The 19,243-nt window shown below is 50.3% G+C and overlaps 1 protein-coding gene across 2 annotated transcripts in view; it reads left to right on the top strand.

Annotated features, from left to right (window-relative positions):
* Window positions 1-14,264: 14,264 nt before the first annotated feature.
* Window positions 14,265-19,243, top strand: part of AP1B1 (adaptor related protein complex 1 subunit beta 1) — a 45,523-nt gene continuing 40,544 nt past the window's right edge. For both annotated transcript variants that reach the window (XM_054594184.1, XM_054594182.1), the window contains exon 1: window positions 14,265-14,420. The gene's annotated coding sequence lies outside the window, so the exon portion shown is untranslated. The remainder of the gene's footprint in view (window positions 14,421-19,243) is intronic.

Below are 19,243 nucleotides of genomic sequence, written 5' to 3'. Positions count from 1 at the left end.
AGGGAGGGGGAATAACAGGAAGCTGGGTGGGGTGTCAGGACACAGGGCTGGCGTCTTTGTCAGCGGCCTTGGCCTGCCTGAGCCCGGTTTCTCTTCTGTGAAAAGAAGTCATCTTCCCTCTCCCATCAGCCCCATGGCATTGGAGGTGCTCAGGTGGGGGATACGTGGAAGCGCAGGTCTCAGGCAGGCAGCCCGCAGGCTGATGTGGCCAGCACCCCAGCTTGGTGCTGCGCCTCAGGAGTATCGAAAGAATTTCGTTTAGAAATGGGTGGTGGTCATGATCGCAAACACTGTGAATGTAATTAATGCCACTGAATAGTACACTTAAAAATGGTCATGTTACATATATTTTTACCACAATAAAAAAAAAATATGGGAAGAAAAGAGGATTTGAATTAGTTGCTCTATCAGTCACAAAAACAGAGCCTGTTTTTAGGGGGATCAATAGGGACAATTTTGAAAGGCTAAACAGGAGGTGGTAGGGGAGTGGTCACCCAAACTCATGATCAGGAACCACGGAGGCGGGGCTGTCTGGAGAGCACTGGTGCTTCACAGGAAGGGGAGAAATAAGCGGGCCTCTTCCCACCAGCCAGTCTCCAGGGCCTCTCATTGGATGAACTGCCAGTTGGCAAAGGAGCTTGGGAAATGTAGTTCATAGGAGTCAGTCCCCCCTTTCTGCACCCCTTGTCCCCCAATGCCATGCAGAGCAGAAGAAAGGTAGAGAATGGGTCTGAAATCACATAGCAAATGACCAGCACAGTTGTCCACATTTAACAACAGGGTGATTTAGCATAAAACTCTGGATTCAGAGCTTCCCTGAAACCAGTTGGGCCTGCTGTCCTGGCAGTGAGCCTGAAGGCTGGGGAAGGAAGGAAGGCTGGGGAAGGAAGGCTTTGGGGTGGTGGGGCCCCCCTCTGCCTAGTCATGTTGGGACACTGGCCCTGAGGGGCCCTGCTGAGGAGTCCTGATAAGCCAACAGGATCCCCAGCGTTCGGACTAGCGCTAGGCGAGGCATGAGAGGACCCAAGGTCCCCCAGAGCAGGGATCGGAGGAGAAGCCATGAAGACCCTGAGCCAGGTGGACGGAGTAGGCAGGGACAGTGGAGCTGGGGGGCAGGATTAGCCCCTAGAAAGAGCACGTTGGGTACACGGGACTGAGGAAACCTTCCTAATACAACTCTTGGAGACTGTCTGGTCCTGTGGTGGAGAAGAGGGGGTGGGGAGACAGGAGTTGTTTGTTTTGTTTTAATTGTCTTTCTAAGGCTGACAGGCCTGTGTTCAGACCAAATCTTCCAGGAAAGCCCCACCCGTAAGCTCATGGCAGAGCTATCCTGGAGGAAAAGGTTGGGTGGCCTGGAGTTTTCCTCTGAAAATCCCTGAGGGGGGATACCGACGCACCCAGGAGGGGTCTCAGACCTGCCCGAGGCTGCACACAGTGTTTGAGGAGAGCTGTGCTTAGGCCACAGGCCTCTTGGCTCCCTGGAAGCAGAGGACACTGGCTCTGGAGTCAGAGTGGGGACAGATCCTGACTTTGGTTGGTGACCTCAGACAAGCCCCTTCGCCTCTCATTAGATGTCAGTACCTTCCTCACAGAGTGTGAGGAGGGATTGAGAGGCTTATGCTTGTCAGTGCCCATCTAATGCTCAGGGGCGCAGTTGTCATGGTTACCAAGATGTCACTTTCAGGGCTGTTGTGATGAACTGGGCTGCCTGCTCCTCTGATCCCCAAGATTGGGAGAACTCCCCATGTTCCCTCCTTTGCGTTTCCTGCTCCCTCCCAGGCCACACAGCCAGCAGGAATTTGTCCTCTGCAGGAATGTGCAGGAAGAAAGTCTCCTTTTTTGATGAAACAGCAATGAGGTGATGTCTGGGTTTTTTATATCCCCATTGCTGAACTGGTGCCAGACACAAGAGTCCAGACTAGATTCCATTAGCTACATTTGTCCTTTGGGCTCCTGGACCTTTCAGGGGTCCAGCTTGAGCCCAACAACTGGGAAGAAGTTGGCCAGGGCTGATGAGAGCAGTTCCAAGACCTAGCACTTCCGCTGGGGACTCAGGCAAGGTCCCTGAGAACCTGCTTCATTCAAGAATCTTGTCTTAAAAAAAAAATCCTCACAATTACTAATATTTTTTTCTTCTTATCAAAGTAAGGAATGCTTTGAGGTGTAGGAATTACCACTAACCCCATGTTGAAGGGTAAACTGAGGCCTACATAGGTCACTTACCTTGTCCACAGGAAATCAATTACGTCAAGTCATGGTCTTAATCCTGTTCATTCGTTGTTGAGTGTGCTTCCGAAGTCCGAGTCCTCATTACCATTCTGATCAACGGTCTGCAGACAGTGGTTAGTGATAATATTATGGGATAATATTTTAAACGGGGGAAAAATCCCTAAAATTGGGATTCTAACACTTGTTAAAAAATATTCAGTCCCGGAAATGTCTGAGGTACACAATGGTAGCCCCTGAAACCCCATTCCCTAGAGATAAGCTCTAGAACCATCAGGATTCCCCCCCTGATTTTTCTATACATTTACAAGTAAATATTTACATTTTAATAAGGTTATACAATACGTTCTGTTTTGCAACTTGTTTTTTGCAAATAACAGTATCTCCTGAAATGCAGAGGTGACTAACCAGGCAGATTCATGGCAGATCTGGTGGGGAAGCAGCTGGTAAAGTTTTGTGCAAAATCGTGTCGGAGCTGTGTGTTGAGGGATAGTGACTAGGAATGTTACCAGACTGTTTAAAAAGATCCAAACCCAAGCTCCTCATTTTTCAGATGGAGAAAGGGAAGCTAGAAGGGAAGGGCCAGGTAAGGGGGGAGCTCCGCCCCTCAGGATGGCCTTGAAGGATGAGGGCAGGAATGCTGCAGTCGCCTGGCCCCGGGCAGCCTGCCCTGGCCCGAGAGGAGCTGCGCCCCGCAGAGCCAGGGGGAGGGCGAGGGAGTCAGCCCCACCCAAGCTACCAGGACAAGCCTCTGCAGTTCCTGCGGGCAGAAGATTTACAGATTTACGGCTACTAGCAGATTGAGGAGGTTACAGGGGAAAAGTCTGATGCAGCACTTGGAGAGGACACTGCCTGCAGCGCCCGCTGTGGGCTGGCCTCCGGTCAGGCCTGGCTCCTGCTGGTTCAGGAAAGGCCTCCAAGGAGCGTGGGTCGGGGGGAGGGCAAGGGTCAGAGGACGCTGTTGGGCTCAGAACCCCGCAGTCCCCTGGTGCTAAGACCCGGATCCTGGGGAGGGCGCTCCGCAGAGAACCGGCCCAGGCTCTCATTGCTATGCTGTATTACCAGCGCAGCCAGGCTTTCCGGGGCTTGGACTGCTCAGGACTTTCCTAGCAGGAGGGTCTGGTATTACTAGCAACGGCCCTTGTGCACCAAGCACATCTCCCGTGGGGGCCCTGCCCGAAGCGTTGTGCACGGGCACATGCTTCAGCCTTCCACCTACCCAACAACCCCTTGCGGAGGGGTGGGGGGAGTCTTGCTAGTCTCTTACTCTACAATGACTCACCAGCACCAAGGACACTGGCCAAGGCCAATGGGGTCAGCAGTGGTACCGTGCAGTTCTGAGCCTGGCGCTGGAGCCCGATCTTCAGCCACAGCCACTCCACTGTCCTCCTGGGGAAGAGCTGCGCCCTAGCGCAGGAGCGACCCTGTGAGGCGAGGATGGAGGAATTTTTGTTCTGTTTGAGCTTTTTTACCACAAGCACATGTTACTTTTATAGTTAAGGGAGAACATTTTTTTAAAATGTTATTTATTTTTGGATAGAGGGGAAGGGAGGGAGAAAGACAGGGAGAGAAATATCAATGTGCAAGAGAAACATCAGTTGGTTGCCTTTCGCATTCACCCCAACCAGAGACCAGGTCGAAACTCTACATTCTTGGCCTCAAAGCAGGGTGGGCTTCCTGGATGAGGAGGCTCATGGGCTGGTGGAAGTAGAGTGGGGTGAGGGGTGGCAGGAAGGCTTTCCAGACCTGGTATAGAGCTTAGACAAAGGCTCAGAAATGTTAATGAGTGCAGGCTGTTCTTGGAATAAGACAACTGGCCCAGGAGGACTTCTGGAAGACTACCAAGAGCAGAAAGTGCTACATTTTAGCCTGGAGGGCCACATGGCCTGCTTACTCTTGGAAACAGCCAGGGGCAGAGGGCCAGGGTGGCACAGGAAGCAAGGTGTCCAGACCATTCCAAGCTGCAGCTTATGTTGTTACTTCCTTCAGCCCACCCGTCTTTATTTATGTAGCACTATTTGGCACTAGACTCTGAGCTTCCAGCTTCTAAGGCAGGAGCATGCAGTGACCTGGGAGGGGGAAGGCATGCACAGCTCTGGGTAGTGGTTACAAGGCAGGCTCTGAAAGGAGCCTGACAGATGAGAGTTCAATTCTCTGCTCCGCTCCGCTCCTTACTAACTCTGTCATCAAAATGTTTACTGAGCCCTGACTGGTGTGGCTCAGTGGGTTGGATGTCATCCTGCAAACCAAAAGGTCACTGGTTTGATGCCTGGGTTATGGGTTATGTCCTTGGTGGGCGACATGCGAGTGGCAAGCAATCAATAATTCTCTCATACATGGATGTTTCTCTCCCTTTCTGTCTCCCTCCCTTCCTCTATCTAAAAATAAATAAGTAAAATCTTAAAAAAAAAAAATGTTTATTGAGAGCCCTGGCCGGTAGCTTGGTTGGTAGAGTGTTGTCCTAATATGCCAAGGTTGCAGGTTCGATCCCCTGTTGGGGTGCCTACTGGAGACAACTGATCAATGTTTCTCTCTCACATTGATGTCTCTCTCTCTCTCTCTCTCTCTCACTCAACATATCCTTGGGTGAAGATTAAAAAAAAAAAGAAGAAGTCCTGGCTGATGTGGCTTAAGTTGGTTGGAGCGTCGTCCCATAACCAAAAGGCTGTGGGTTCAATTTTTGTCAGGGCATAGACATAGGCTGCGGGTTCAGAACCCGGTCTGGGTGCATACAAGAGGTAAACAATTGATGCTTCTCTCTCACATCAATATTTCTCCATCTCCCTTCCTCTCTCTCTAAAAGCAATGGAGAAAAAAATGTCCTGGGGTGAGGATTATAAAAAAAGAAAAAGAAAAAGAAAATAACCTACCAATGAATGCATAAATAAGTGGAACAACAAATCGATGTTTCTCTCTTTCTTCCTCTCTCTCTAAAATCAATAAATAAAAAATTTTAAAAATGTTTACTGAGAGATTATTATGCACCAGGCCCTTTTGGGACAGTTAGGAGTACAGACACACTCTCTGCCCGTACAGAGGTTAAAGCCCAAGGGTCTCTCTGAGCCTCAATTTCCTCACCTATATAATAAAGATCATAATAGTGCCCCTCACCCCTGGCTCTGTGTGTGTGTAGAGACTGAGTTAATGCCAGGTACCCTGTACAGTCAGTGCTAAACATACAGGGCTATTATAATGGATGAATGCAGGGCTTCCTGGGTGAATTCTGCCTCAGATCTCTGCTTCAGCCAACCTCTATTGAACACGTACTTTGTACCAGGTACTAAGCCAAGCGATTTGACATTCATCACATTTCATCCTCTGACAACTTCATGAGGTGGGTACCGCTCCCCCTGTTTGACAGTTCAGGAAACTGAGGGTCAGGGAGGTAAGCTAACCAGTCCAAGGTCACACAGTGATGGATTCACACCCTGAACTCTGGCAGCCAAAAAGCTACTGCACTTACCAGACACAGCCTAGGGACCTATTGGGATTGTTCCATAAGCCAAGAGATGTGATGTCTTCTGCTGACACTTGGTCCTTTCCTTGTGAGGTGGGAATGACAAACCTCTTCCACCACTGGGTCAGCTGGGCTTGGTAGCTATGCATGTAGACTCTGGAGTTAGAGTCTGGCTTTGAGTCCCAGCTCAGTCACTTCCTTGCTGTGTGACTTGGGTTGGTTACTCAACCTCTCTGAGCTACAATTTTATCACCTGTGAAATGGGTTGATGATATCGACCCTGCAGAACAGTTATAAGGTTAAATGTGAGATGATTGATCATATACATTTCATAGTGTCTATCACTTGGAAAATTACAATATAGGCGGTGGCTCCATTGTCACTGCCATTGTTTTGGGCCACAGCTGTCCCTTCCTGTGTCGTATTTTAAGCTCAGCTTCCCCACCAGATGTTAATATCGCTGGGGCCCAGCCCCAGGCATGTGGGAACCTGGAAGCCACTCCTGCCGTCCACTTGGCCATTTGGCCCAGGCGGACCCAGACTGCCCTGGCCTCTGGCTTCCCAGAGTCACTCCCACGACCAGGAACAGCGAGAGCTTTGCCGGGAAGACCCCAAAGGTATGTTCCCGGTGACCTGATGAGGCCTCCTCACGTTCTTGCCCTCAGTATCTAAGCCTTCGTTTTCTAGAAGGGTCCAGTTCCTCTGCAAGGTGCTGGGGAGTTCAGAGAGCGAGACAGACATGGAGCCTGTACCCTGTTAGTTTCTGGCTTCAGAGTGAAATGGACATCCACACAGACCAGAGGTATGCTGAGGGTACAGTCTCAGGGACACATCTGACAACAGAGTTTAGCCCAGAGTGGAAGGTCAGGGTGAAAACAGCCCCACCCAGGCCAGGTGGAGTCAGTGGCTTACTTCCCAAGGCTTCTTGTCATACCTGCTTGGCTGCTTCCCCTCTTAGCCAGCCTGGGTGTGTCCAGGCTGTTTCCTGGGAGAGAGTGGCTCCGATGGGTCCGCCTGGCCAGGTGTTCCCTTAGGAGGCTCCAGCAGGACTCTGGGCCATGGCTGAGGCTGGGAGAGCGGACATATTCCATGACGTTGACCCCCTTATGTCTGAATTTCCTCTCTGGTCCTGCCTTCCCTACCTTCCCCCTCCTCAGCCTCCAAGGTTGCCCGCGACTCAACCTCGCCGCCACCACTACCACCCACCTTGTACATCTCATCTTCTCTCCTGCACCCATCTAGCACTTTCTTGCTCTTTAGTCCTGGCCTCTGGGAAGTTTCAGGTTGGCCTTTCCATTAAGGACCTCCGCCAGATGATGCAGCTGAGGGACCCGTCACAGACTCCATCAACGTCCTCCTCAAGAACAGCATCTGCTTGGTACTCAAGCAGGTGCGCCAGGCTGGGGGCAAAGGGGTCAGCCATCTTGGGGCCTCCTGGGTGAGGGATCAAGTAGGAGGCCAGGGCTGGAGGGGACACCTGTGGGAGGTTACAAAGGGCTCCACTATCTAGTGGGTTTGGGAGGCTAGAAACAGGTTCCAGCAAGGAAGTGCCTTCTCACTTGAGATACCCAAGTGGTACCGTGGCTGCTTCCGCCCTGGCCCGAGTTCAGGACACTCGGTCGCCTGGTGGGGCCTAGAACATGGCTCCTGACCTGCTGCCCAGGCCTCTGGGGCACCTGCAGTGTGACGCTCATGCTGCAGTCCCACACGCCATCGCCCGCCTGGACCCGGGGGGCTGGAGCTCCGCCAGCAGGGCCCGTGCCTGTGGGTGGAGAAGAATGAGGCTGAGGCTGGGCAGTTGAAGGAGCAGGTGCGCACGTGGGGGAGAGGGTGGGCTCAAGACACAGGGTCAGCCCGTGTGTCCGCGGGCCAATTTTTCCCCTCTCAGAGTTCACGGTCATGACCACAACTATCTCCAGTATAGGCACCTGTAAATCCCTTGACATTTTCATACTTTGGTTTTTGTCCACTTCCTCCAGTGTAGCAGGTCAGTGTGTGGGGGGGGTACTATTATCATCTCCATTGTGCAGATGAGCAGAGGCTCAGGGAAGGCAAGCGACGTGCCTCAAATCGCACAGCCAGGCCGGGTCTGCTGGCTTTCAACATCCTGCTGCCGTGCGCGGATTGGAAAGTGTTCTCTTTCTACACCCCAGCTGTGGCCTGGCTGGTGCCAGGGTGGACCTCCTCCTGGGGCTTTACCATCACCACAATGGTCGTAGGGAACCCGCCGCAGGGGAGGTACTGTGGCAGACACTCCACATTTCTTTATACAATAAATTCCTCCCAGCAACTTGCAAAAGGAGACATCCATTTTACAGAAGACGGAAAGGAAGCAGCAGCAGGTTAAGAAATGTGCCCAAGGTCACACAGCTCCAGCCAGCACTGCACCCCAAGTCCTCTTTCTCTTTTTAAAATTGGAACGTAATTTATATACCATAACATTCACTAATTTAAAATGTAAACGTCAGTGGTTTTCAGTGTAGTCTCAGGGTTGCGCAACCATCATCCCCCAAAAGAAATCCCATGCCCGCTAGGGGTCACTCTCCGTTCTCCTACACTCCCCGGCCCCTGAGCAACCACTAGCCTCCTTCCTGTCTCTGTGCATTTGCCAACCCCGGACATTTTATATAAATGGGATAATACACTATGTAGCCTTTTATGTCTGGCTTCTTTCACTGAACATAATGTTTTCAAGGTTCATCCATGTTATAGCATGTGTCAGTGCTTCATCCCTTTTTATAATTACAGATATCCCTCCATTGCCTAGATACAGACATTTTGTTTCTTCATTTATAACCCAGGTCCTTTTGACCATAAAGCCAAGTGCTTTCCCAGGTGGTCTTGGGTGCTGGCCACATGAGCTTGGGGTTGTGGCGGCTGCAGCCTCCCTCTCGCCCCTGGTACGTGTCGACATTGTCTAGGTCGATGAATGAATGGCTGAGGAGCTGTGATGCTACATCAGCAAAGTTTCCCGAGAAAAGTTGGCTGAGTGGTATGGAATTCAAGTCCCCTGGAACTGCCTGGGGGCTTCCAGGGGTTCCTGTCCTGTACCAGAGGGCTTGTGGGCAGACTCCCACTGAGTGTAAGCATATGGAGGTTCCTCAGAGCTGGGCCCGCCATCTGCTCCTTAACGTTATTAGTGATGGTAGTTTTAACAGTAATGACAGTAGTGGTACTATCAACTGTGAAAGCTCAAAAGAGGGCCACAGGGGGAGTGCTTCACACACCAGGTAGGTGACTCACTTTTCTGAGCATCTACTGCAAACCTGACCTTCACTGGGCCCTCCGTGTGGGTGGGGAGAAAAGGGCTGGGGGATGGCTTACGTAGTGAGAATCACCACCTTGTTCACATTTGTTTGTTATCTCATCGCGGCCTCAAAATGGCACCTTCCACGTTGTTCTCCTTCTTAGTGTACAAATGAATAAAATGAGGCCCAGAAAAGTGAAGTGATTTGTGCAAGGTCACACACAGAGGTACTAATTGAAACCTTGGTGTGTACGATGCTCAGACCTGGGCCGGCTCAGAGATCCCTCTCTGCCTACTTCGGGGGGCCTTCCCTGCCCTTGCCCCAGGCCCTCGGCCCTGCCCTGCGCTTCGCGCTCACAGCTGGGAACTGGCATTCTCCCAGGAGGGCAGGTCTGGCACGGAGCCTGGCATGCAGTCCACAAATGTTTATCAAAAATAATGAGCAAATGAATGAAAAGTCCCCAATTTGTTTTAAGCAGACAGCACTGAGGCATCTCATCTCTCCCTGTGTCCTCTGATCCTCACACAATATGGAGCAGAAAATAGATGCGGTACATTTAGCTCCTCTGCTCATTCATTCATTCATTTAGCAACTAGCGTGATGTAATAAGAGTCCTAAAGTGAATGAGGCAATAGAGTCCCAAAGTGGATGTTGTTCCGGTTCCAGAGTCAGAGCAGGACAGGCCGACACAGGCCAGATCAGGCCTTTCCTTGGGGGAAGTCAGAGAGTTGAGGGGTGTTCCCTGGAGGAGAGCAAGGAGAGTTAGAAGGCTGGTTAAGAGCATGGACTTGGGATTAGACAGTCCTGGGTTCAATCCTGCCTCTGTCACCTACCACCTGGGAGGCTCCAGGGAGATTGTGTGTGGGACACATCTGGCACACATGAGGCCTGTGGCATCTTCCTGTGGCTGAGGGTAAAGAAAAGAGGGCCACTATGGCTGATTCCAGAAGAGCAAACACGGAGGGAAGTTGGTGACAACAGCTCAGTCCTGTGGGGAATTCAGGGAAGACAGCAGCTCTGGAAGCCCCCAAGGACAGGGCTGCCATTGAGGGCCTGGTCATAGGGCCCATAGACAAACTCTGGGCCTGCGGGCAGGGAGCAGGGCAGAGGCTACTGGGCAGGCGAAGCTAGAATGCCTGTGAAGCCCCCCACCTTACCCCATACCCGTCCTGGCTGGGGAGCTGGGCAGGTACATGGCAGGCCCAGTAGACAACTGGGATGGCCTGGCTCCTCTACGGGGAAGCCTGAGCCCATCGTGAAACTGGAGTTTTCAACCCAAACAGCATTTCACTTCCTGCTTCAGCAGGGATTTACCTGGAGGATGGATAGATGGAACTGTGGGCTCAAATGGACTGTGATTCAAATCCCAGCCACAAGTAGTAACACATTTAGTCTGGAACAATTGTTGTCTGCAGTGTGCCCTCTGCACGCCAGGCATTGGGCATTACATTCTCTGGTCCTTGCAGCGGCCCTGTGGAGTGGGCTTCAGAGGAAACAGGCACAGAGCGGGCAAGCAGCTTGCTCAGAGTCACATAGCTAGAAATGGCCAAACCTGGGTTCAATCCCAGCAACCTGTGGTTCTGGGCTGGGCTCTTCCCAGCGGCACTAACCCCCGCCAGCTCATCTCTTTTCCAACTGAATGAACCCCTACATCCTCACCTATGAAATGAGGATGACAACTGTCCCTACGCCATGGGGATAGCATGCAGATTAAGGGAGACAGTCCAATTAAATGATTTTTGTGTGGAGACTGTCACATGATGAGTTTTTGGCAAATGGCACTGTCGTATGGTTGCCACACCATCATCACCGTTATTGCTGGTAGGCAGCAAAGCCAGGAGGAGGTGAGCAGTATTTTCTTCCAGGAAGACCAGGAGTGGATCAATGAAAGCATTTAGAGCAGGGGGAAATGGGGGCAGACCCGGGCAGCCTCTAGGCCCCTCTGCACTGGGGGCTGTGCCAGGCCTACCCCGGGTGGGAAGGATTTGGAGCTGCCCACCCTCAGCAGGTGGGGAGCTGGCATTGTTAGTGAGGCTGTAGACACGAGCAAACACGGAGGGCAGTTGGTGATAACAGCTCAGTCCTGCCTCCTTCTGAAAAGGATCTGAGGCAACTTTTAGAAATGTATAGCATAAAAACAACAAAAACAGCAAGCAGAAATTGAAGGAGAGGAACAGAAATCACATAAAAAGAAAAATCACATTGAAGGGAGGTCGGGATGCTGTGGGGCTGCCTGCGTGACAGCTACATCCAAGGGACAGGGTAGCAGTTAATGTCACCTGTGGGCCCTCTAGTGGGCTTAGATGGGAAGGACACTTATTTCAACATATATTTATTATGCACCAGTGTGGAGGGAGGGTGAGAAGGATGGGCTCTGAGATTCTGTGTGTCAGAAAGAGAAGTGACTTTCTGAAGGTTGCACAGCGCTAGCAGCATGTCCTGGGTCATCTCATGACATCAAAAGTACTCCCAACCTTCCTCTGATTGTATGAAACCTCACGAGGCAGGTGAGGGGGCGAGGGGGGAAGCATGAGCCCTGCAGTCATCAGCCCTGGTCTTGACTCCCAGCTTGACCCGCTGCCACCTTGTGAATTTGGGAAATTTGAGCTTCTCAGAACCTCAGTGTGCTCATCTGCAAAGTGGGGGTTTTCATAGCGCCCACCTTCTTGAGAATGGTAATAGATGTCGAAGGCATACAATGGTGCTTGATCCATAATGAGTTCAAGGTTCAGAGTTCTTAGAAAGGAGAAACTGAAGCCCAAAGGGGTGGGCAGGACTGTCCAACATCAGTCAGCTCAATAAGACAGGGTAGAAAACGAATAGGCCTTGGAGAAAAGTTTAAAAACTTCCCCTTCCAACCAGGAGGTAATGTTACCCTTAGTAATGATAGGTTTGTTGGGAGAGATCACTTCTCTCTCCAGGTGGGCGTGGCCATCATTGGCTCCGCTCCACCGATCCTGGAGCCAGGGGCGCCTCCTGTGTGCTCCAGGTATGACTGTTGTAGACACAGCTCTCAGGATTTAATGGTGAGTGTGACTCAGGCAGTGCAGCCAGTTTCGTGGTGGGGATAGAGAGGGAAGCCCCTCTTCCCTGCTTCTGTCTCCTACTTCTGCAAGCTACAGTGATCCAGCCTTTGGCATTGAACTGTGCCTCCTCTTAGTAGTATTATATTTTTGGCTTTCCTAACAGACTGAGCTGCGAGAGAGGAGGCCCAGGCCCACAGGGAAGTCTGGGAGAAATTGGCTCTGCCCACTGGCCTAAGGTTTTTTACCTTCATTTGGGGACAGTTGTGGAATCAAATTGTTGGGAGAGTTCAGTAAGTTAATATATAGACAAGCCTAGCACAATGCCTGGTTCAAAACTATTAGTAGTAGTAATATCCTGCGCAGTTCAGGCTGAATATCATCTCCTCCAGGAAGCCATCCCTGACTTTCCCAGGATGCATTTGGTATCCGAGTTTCCTGTGCATTCCAGGTCCTTCTGAGCCATGTTATAATTGCCTCTCTCCCGCACTCACCAGTGGCCTCAGGGAGAGATTGTACCACACATCTTGGTCACAGCCATATCCCCAATATAGATGGCTCAGGTAGGAGTGACAAATTCAGTTTAGGTCAATGAGTAGGACTAATGATAGCATGTATCTTGGAGCTGGGAAACAGTCCCTCAGCTCTGCCACTCAGTCGCTCTCTGACTTAAGCTCTTGCAGTTGCAGTTTGCCCCTACCCAGATAACATGGGGATTATGTGAAGAAGCAATGAGACTCTCTGCACCCCGCCAGGCACACCCTAGGTGCTCCAGAAATATTCACTGCTGTTCTGCAATTTCAGATGAAATGCACCCCCAACTCGTCCAGGCCTCCAGTGCTCCCTCCATCCCTGGGGGAGTTTTCGTTCTTTCTGTGGACTCCCACATCCTCAGTGTATTCCCTAGTACAGCACCAATCCCATTTATGTCTGTTGCTCTGTCACCCTCCCCAGACAAATTATAGGTTCAGCAAGGGAAGGGCCTTTGCCTCACCCAGGAACTGGTTCAGAATAGAGACTTAGAAAATGTTTTCTGAAGGACGCATATACTTGCTCCCTTGCCTTCCTGTCTCTGCGGTGTCGTCTCTGGTTTACCTTTTCCTTTCGTCTCAGCCTATACAACTCTGTTCCTGTTAGGCAAGGCCTAGCACAAATGCCACCTTCCCCAGGATGCTCTTCCTAAGCAAACTGATACTGTAACTTCCATCTTCTTGAAAATCTTAAAGCTCTGATCTCTTCAATAAGCTTGGCACCTCTATGTTTGTTGATTTTGTTTTGTCGGATAATTCTTCTCTTTGCATATTACATTCCCAAAGAAATTTTATTTTCCAGTGAAGCTGACGGTATTTGCCAACATTTATCATTAGAGAAACGCAGTTCCTCCAGACAGCTGTGCGTAGCACGTGGAACATGGCACATGCATATAATATTAACTTGTTTCTTGGCTACTTCAGAAAAGGATTTTAAAATGGAATAAGGTCTGTTAATTTAGTTAATAGTGTTGTACCAGTGGTAACTTCCTGTGTTTTTTTTAAAGGTTTTATTTATTTATTTTTAGAGAATGGGTGAGGGAGGGAGAAAAACATCAATCAGTTCAAACTGGTAACCCAGGCCTGTGCCCTGACTTGGAATCAACTGGCGACCTTTCACTTTGCAGGAGGATGGGCAGCTAACTGAGCCACGCCAGTCAGGGACCCAGTAAAACATTTTTAAAGAGTAGCAATGAAATAATGCTTTAAAGGGATGATCAGAAATTATCTATCTATGAGGAGAAAGTTAGTGGTACTAGAGTGAGGATTGGGGTGGCCATAGGAATTGAGGTCCTGGCAGACCTAATACAAGGGGAAATGGGACGTTGTGAAGTTCTCCTTAGATAAAAGTTCCTTGGATGGTCCGATATTAGCTCCTACAACGTGGAATTCCTAAAGGTCTGCACTTCGAGGCAGTGAGCACTAGACCAGACTTGCAGCTCTCGTCTCGACTCTCTCAATCATAAGGTAAGTGGCCTTGAGAAAACCCGGCCCCTCTCAGAGCCTCAGTTTTTCCGTTTGTAACACAGAAGGAAGAGATGGACCTCAAAGTCGCCACGACCTTTTCCACCCATGTTAATTAGCGGCTAGCTGGTTAATTTTTCTAAACGCTCTACGGGACACAGCGGCGAGCAGCGTGGCGGCTAAGCAGGGGTTAATCCCCGCTGGCCCCGCCCTCTGGGCCCTGCCCTCCCTTGGCCCCGCCCCTCGGGCACCAGCGCCCTCCCGGGTTGCACCTTTGACCCCGCCCCCAGGCCGTGCGTCCACCGGAAGTGCCCACGCGCAGGCAGCTCACTTCCGCCTGGCAGGTGACAGCCGCGGGTCTCCGAGCAAGCCGGCGGCACTGTCGCACCGGGAGAGCCGGAGGACGAGGCCGCGGACATTTTGCTGCCCAGCCGAGCCGCGCCGTGGCGCCAGGAGCCATTCGGACCTACGGGTGAGAAGGCAGGGAATCCGACGAGGCAGGAGAAGACGTGGGGCAGGGAGTCGGGGGTCTGAGATGAGGGGTTTGCGGGGTCAAAGGTCGTGGAGAGGACGGGGCGCGAGAGGATGGAGAGTGGCTTCCCAGACCCTGAAGACGCAGAAGGACTACAGGTTCATTCATTCACGCCCACTTGCCCGCGGGCTTATGCCCCAGCCCCGCGGGTTCTGCAGCCCCTCCCGAGGCGCCCTCCGGGACAGGCTCTTAGACTTAGGCCCCGAGGAGCGTGCGCTTGGCCAAAGAGGAAACGCCTCTTCGCGTCCTGGTTTTCCTCTTCGTATTTATGCCTGTGGACATTCTGAGGCCCCCTGGTCGTTCAGGACCTTATCTCTTTGCCACGGTGGGAAAAAAATTTTTTTAATTCAAGAAACAGCCACCTGCCCCGAAGTGGAGTTGGGTTTGATCTATTCCTGTGCGCCTCAGGACCCAGTTAACTGGGGACACCTGTAATAATGCTAAAATACCGACGCAGATACTCAGTACTGGCTGTTGAGCCCCTACTGTGTACCAGGTACGGTGCTAAGCACTTTACTTACAATGCTGCATCGAAACTTCAAAACAACGCTGTGATATAGCTTCTCTTGTTATCCCTGTTCTATCAATGGGTAAACTGAAGCACAGAGAGATTAAATCACACATGTAAAGGCAGGTGGGTAGTACAGACAGAGCCAGGGTTCCTACCCAGGCTACCCAGGCTTTCGGGGATCTGCAAAGTGCAGAGACAGAAGAGAAGCTGGAATAAGGTTGGGGTGTAGGTGCTATGGTATGTTTTTAGCTGCCGTTATATTTATTTGCATCTAGGTAAAGATGTGGCCTTACTACTTCTCGTCTAATCTCAAGGGGCATTTAATTCACTTTCATTAGGATGAAACAGTTTTGCAGGCCATCCCTATAAGTGATTACCTTTCGGGACAGAGTGGGAGTTTTTTCTGACTATTGGGAAGTGTGAGACACACAACAGGCTATCCGTGAAACTAATTTAAGAATATTCAGCACCCTTCTTGAGAGTGGTTGAGCTGCATTCCTTTTGGAATAAAGAGGAAGCACATGACCCTTCAGGGATCTTTTGGCCCTAGTTCTTGAAGAGTATTTTCAAAGGAAGGGTCTGTGTCTCTTTAAGAAAAGTGCAAGCCCTATGACTTCTTGGCTGGGGAGAACACATCTTGCCTGGGAGATGGCGAGGTGGTTTGATGGCCCCAGAACTAGGCTCTGTGAGTCTGAGCCTTTTTCCTTTGCAGACATTCACTTGCTCTAGCTCTGCCTGTTTCCCTGACAGTAGCACGAGAAAGACCTGCTGCTTTCCTATCCACTCCTGAGTCTTATAAGACTTAATGAGCCCATAAAGGTTTCCACACCTTCTTTCCTTCAGAAGGCTTCTGAAATAAGCTGTGATATAAATATTAATGTAGTACCTTTTTAAAAAATTCTATGATCTGTTCTCCGAGTTCCACTGAATTCATAGCAATTTAATGTCACCTTTTAAAAAATTTTTTTATTGATTGATTCATTTTAGACAGAGGAAAAGAGAGAGAGGGAAACATCAACCTGTTGTTCCACCCACCCATTCATGTATTCACTGCTTGATTCTCTTATGTGCCCTGGCTAGGGATCAAACCCCCAACCTTGGCATATCGGGACGACCCTCTAACCAACTGAGCTACCTGGCCAGGGCTTAATATTGTCACTTTAGCGCCATCCTTGCAAGAGAGGATTTGAGATGAAGTGACTTGTCACAGATTGTAGAAACAGCAGAATTCATAGCATCTGACTCCCTGTCCTGAGTTGAGCCCAGTAGACTCCTCTGACCTCTTAAAAAGTGTCATAAGGAGCAGCTTCACTAGTTCTCGAAGAATAAGATCCCTCAGAGGTTACGTAGAGATTGTCTGTTGAGTGTGGGTTGAGCAGAGGCTTCATCCTGAGCGGCTTGAAGGGCTCAGAGGTATATTGGGAAAAGCACTCCTGACTCCCCATCAGTCAGCCCTGGGTCTCAGCTCCAGCGCAGCAGCTTTCTGGACAACTTTCTTAGGCTGGGCCTCCTTTACCTCAGCTCTAAAATAACACTGGTCACCACCTTTCTTCCCTGCCCCCAGCACTGGTGTGTGCCAGGGTTAGATGAGGAAGTTTGTGCAGAACCTGCTATTGTTGTAGTGGGTGCCTTAACTGTAGGCATTTGGTGCCAGCTGGGAGCCTGTGTGAGGAAAGCTGTCGCCCCTGATTTGTGGGGTGTTACTTCCTTCTGCAAATAGACCTTTAAATACACAGGACTTCTCCCATCCTTCTCGTTTCACTTCCTAAAAGTGTTTCAGAACAAGTTCAGTTGGTTGGTCCAGCTGGCTCTGGGCTCAGACTTTCGTCTTTTTCTAGTCATCCTCTGAAACTGTTAGATGCCTTGACCATTTACTTCCCAGAACCCCCCCTCCCCCGGCCCCGCCTGGCACCAGAGAGGATAATCCAGGCGGAGGATCAGCAAGTGCAGAGGCAGGAGGAGCTTGGCAGTTAGAGGAACACAGAGTAAGGCCTGTGGGCATGGAGGGTCGTAGGCAGGGGAAGGGCCTAACTGCGCTCACATCATTTCCTGTGGCGGAGACCCCCCCACACACCTCCCGCAGCGTTTGAAGCCCCACCTCCCACAGCTCTGGTCGCTCTGTGAGCTGATGCCCGTGGGAGCAGCGGGTGGTAGTCTGGCCTCACCGAAGGAAGTGGCCTAAGCATTTCTCCCATTGGAAATGTTGCTGCCTCATCATCTACACTTTGCCCTTTCTTTTCTCTCTTATCAGTTACTTACTTATCTTACATTTATTGGCTGTAAAACGGGCTACGGGGACTGGCATTTTCAATTTCAATTTTGTCAAAATAGCTTGACAGCCAGGGCTGATGTAGCTCTGATCCTGTCAAACACTGTGAATGGAACAATGGGAAGATGCTCTCTAGCTCAGGTTGGTTTACAAAGCATAAAATTTCCCCGACAGGAAAGTTGAACACTAGTCATTCAAATATTTATTGAGCAGCTGCTATTTACCAGGTACTAACCTAAGAACTAGGAACACAGTAGTAAACAAAATGGACAAAATCCTTGTCCTCATGGGATTTATATTATGGAGGGAGAAAAAAACAAACATAAGTATGTTTTATAGTATGTTGGTGATCCATACTTTGAAGAAAAACAAAAGGAGGAAAGAAGGAGGCTAGGAAGTGGGGTGGATTGGTTGGGCATGTGTACAGTTTTATTTTATTTTTTTATTATATTTTATTGATTATGCTATTACAGTTGTCCTGATTTCCCCCTTTGCCCCTCCACCAAACACCCCCCACGCCCGCAGGCGGTCTCCACAACATTGTTCGTGTCCATGAGTCATGCGTATAAGTTCTTTGGCTACTCCATCTCCTATACTGCGCTTTACGTCCCCATGGCTATTCTGTAACTACCTATTTGTACTTCTTAATCCCCTCACCTCTTCACCCGTTCCTTCAGACCCCACTCCCATCTGGCAGCCATCAAAACACTCTCCGTGTCCATGATTCTGTTTCTGTTCTTCTTACTTGCTTAGTTCGTTTTTTAGATTCAGTTGTTGGGAATGTGTACAATTTTAAGTGAAGTGGTCAGAGGAAGCCTCAGTGAGAAGGTAACATTTGAGCCAAGACGTAAAAGAAGTGAGGGACTAAGCCATGAGGCTATTTGGAGAAAGAGTCTCTCTCATATTGTGAACCATGCATGCAAAGGCCCTGAGGTAGAAACATGCCTGTTTTGCACAAGGGTCAGCAAAGAGGTCATTATGGCTGGAATTAAGGGAGTGATGGGGAGGACAGGGGAGAAGAATTCAAAGAGGTAATGACAAGGAGGGTGTGTATGAGAGAGACAGAAGAGAGCGTACATCTCATACAGTGCTTATAAGCCATGAGGCCATGTTAGGGACTTTGAGTGACATGAGGAGGATTTTGAGCAGAGGGGTGCCACTGTCTGACTTAGACTATAATAGGATCTTTCTGTCTGTTGCTGAGGTGGGTTGTAGGGGGCATTGTACAAGCAGCTTTGTAGCAGTACCAGTGGAAAGTGATAGTGGCCTGTGGCCTGGTGGTAGCGAGGGAGCTGGTGAGAAGCTGCTCCATGGATTCTGGACTCATTCTGAAAGTACACCCAATAGGGTCTGCTGATAGATTAGATATGGGAGGTGAAAGAGAGAGGGGGTGTGTTGTCGAGGGCAACGGAGGTTTTTGGCCTGAGAACCTGTGAAAGATGATGTTGGCATTCACTAGGTAATGAAGACTGCAGGAAGAGCCATTAGGGGTTAGGGAGGAAGAAGGAAGTCCGTTTCTATCATGTTAAGTTTGAGCTGCCTATCAGCCACATAGACATTCTAGTTCAGATAGTAATTAGGCAGTTTGGATATATGAGCTGGGAGTTTGGGGAGAAAGTGGTTTAGTTATTCTCCATTCGGTCCCTGTTAGGCTGGTATCTTGTGAGTATTCTCCGTTTCACCCTCGCCCCTCTCTTTCCAAATCTGACCCATCTTTTCATATCTAGGGAAGCCCTTCATCTAAGAGGGCTTTCGCCGATGCTCCACCAGTTTCAGAAACCTCCTCCTCTGAGCGTTGGTGGCAGTTATCAGGAGGGCATGAGCACTCGGCTCTTCACCTGCATCCTTTTACCTGGCCTCTGGGTCTAAGAACTAGGACGAAAAGACTATTCTTTGTCTACTGCGTGCATGCTTCTGTGTGCGCCGTAGTCCCAGTCTCCGTGCTGATGGTGCTCCGCAGTTACACACGCTGAATGGACGACC

Source organism: Pteronotus mesoamericanus, unplaced genomic scaffold (genome assembly GCF_021234165.1).
Source record: "Pteronotus mesoamericanus isolate MK-2021 breed Mesoamerican mustached bat unplaced genomic scaffold, CSHL_Meso_final scaffold_507, whole genome shotgun sequence".
In the NCBI taxonomy this organism is placed as follows: domain Eukaryota; kingdom Metazoa; phylum Chordata; class Mammalia; order Chiroptera; family Mormoopidae; genus Pteronotus; species Pteronotus mesoamericanus.
This window is presented reverse-complemented; position numbering and strand designations above follow the sequence as displayed.